General features: G+C 39.7%; 1 pseudogene; it reads right to left on the reverse strand.

Annotated features, from left to right (window-relative positions):
- Positions 1–957: 957 nt before the first annotated feature.
- Positions 958–1,578, reverse strand: LOC142433262 (small ribosomal subunit protein uS4-like; annotated as a pseudogene).
- Positions 1,579–1,991: the final 413 nt, after the last annotated feature.

Consider the following 1,991-nt stretch of genomic DNA (forward strand, 5'->3'; position numbering starts at 1 on the left):
AACATATTAAAGGTGACTCTTGAAGTGTATAATTATCCTTTTACTTTGGGTCCCTTTAGCCACTGCTTTGTAGTAATGCTTAGGAGCTTTTTATTCAGGCTGTGCAAATAATTCTCTATTTCCAGTGGTTTCCTTGATCCTTTAATTATTTATCTTATGTATTACCTGCTGGGTTTGTTGATAGGTAAATAATTGTAATAATAATCCATTATATTATACGTTTGTAATAGTTGGGGCTTCACAAAATTAAAACCTCAGCCAAACATTGAAACATAACATTAAATTAATGCACTGTGCTCAATGGCATTTTAAAAATCTTTAATTACCTTATATCTTAAAATTGATACATGTGTACACTTTAAGTTCAGGGGGGGGGGTGGGCAATAGCTTTGAGAGAAAAATATGCAACCAGAATACATTTTTCCATTCTAGAAAGACCTTGTAAAGAATCAAGAAGCAAGCTTAGAAATGTTCATCTGCAGGTGGTGACTGAAATAATGTATGCGGAAGTCATGAAATACAAGCAGTATGATAAACATGCATCAATGTGTGGTTTATAGAAATTGCATGATTCATAACTGACTTGCATCTCTCTCATCATATTTCTATGGTCTATCTGATGGATATAAATCAGCCTGTGTTTACATAATTGACACTCCTTTTAATGGGAACCCTTGTGGAGGAAATCTTAGGAAGAAAAATCTAGTGTACCTCCCAAAACATACACAGATATTTTTATATGAAAAATGCATATTGTCATTCTGCTGTTGGTTTTTATTGGTCTTAGTTCAGATTACTGGAAGTTGAATGTGCTGATTATGAGATAAATATGTGTATGGCATGCTTTGTTGAGGAAGATAATTTTACGCATTCATGCTTTTATATTTCTTTTCTTTTCCCCCATTGATACTTTTTATTATCTGATTGAGAACTAGACCCAGGAGGGATTGGCTGGGTTTAATCCTCCTCATCCTCAATAGCTGCAGCCCTGCCCTGGCCGCTCTAGGTGTTCTTTCTCTTCACGCGCTGGTCGCCCTCCTCTTTAGGGCAAGTAGAATGAGAAGTCAATGTACTTCTGGGTGTCCAGACAAACGATGAAAGATGAGATGGCCACCATTTGCTTGCAGACTCTGATGTGGCAATGCTGTGTCAACACATAGAGGCAGTAGGGTAGATGGATTTGGCTAGGCCCAGCTTCAAGACCTGGGGTTGCAGACATCTATCCAAGGATTCTTTGATGTTCAAGCACAGGATGTAATCTAACTTCATCTTGGCCTAGTCCAGCACCCAGCTGCAGACCAGCAGCCACAGGAGTGTGTTACCTTCAAACAGATGCCATTGGTTCTTCTAGTCCAGAGTTAGCAACTTCAAGCCGTGTTGCCGATCTTGGCCAGAGTGAACTTGACCCCCGGACCGCACATTTGTTCTGGAGCCCATACTTGCTAATCAGCTTCAGCTCCTGGTTGAACTGAAACATCTTGAATGGTCTTCAGTGGTGACATAAATCTTAAAGCAAACCCAGATCCAAGCAACCAGCTGGGCAGTATACTCCTGAGCACCAACCTCGCATGAATGCATACACACACACACACACACACACACACGCACAACCATGACAGAAAAAGAGCACTTTTATCTTTTTAATAACAGTTTTTCAGAGTCTATCCTGTATTTAACACTTTGCCACTTGAGGGTACCACAAAACACCCAGAAGAGGCTCTGATTGGGCGGAGCTTTAGTATTATGCATTGTTCCTAATAGGCCACTCGCTTTGCGTTAGTGTGCCCAGCAGTATTATCTGGGAAGTCTCTGGTCACAGTGAATATTTTTGGTAAAAGCAGTTTCTATAGAACTTCATTTTTTGGGATAGCCAATTTAAGATAACTACATATGCAACTGTGAAACTTTGTTTCCTGTTCTGGAAAAATGCTGCGGAAACTGTTGTGATGTTGAACACAGCTTACAAGAACAGTGAACACTATGAAAAAAAG

The sequence above is a fragment of the Tenrec ecaudatus genome, chromosome X (assembly GCF_050624435.1).
Source record: "Tenrec ecaudatus isolate mTenEca1 chromosome X, mTenEca1.hap1, whole genome shotgun sequence".
Taxonomy (NCBI): domain Eukaryota; kingdom Metazoa; phylum Chordata; class Mammalia; order Afrosoricida; family Tenrecidae; genus Tenrec; species Tenrec ecaudatus.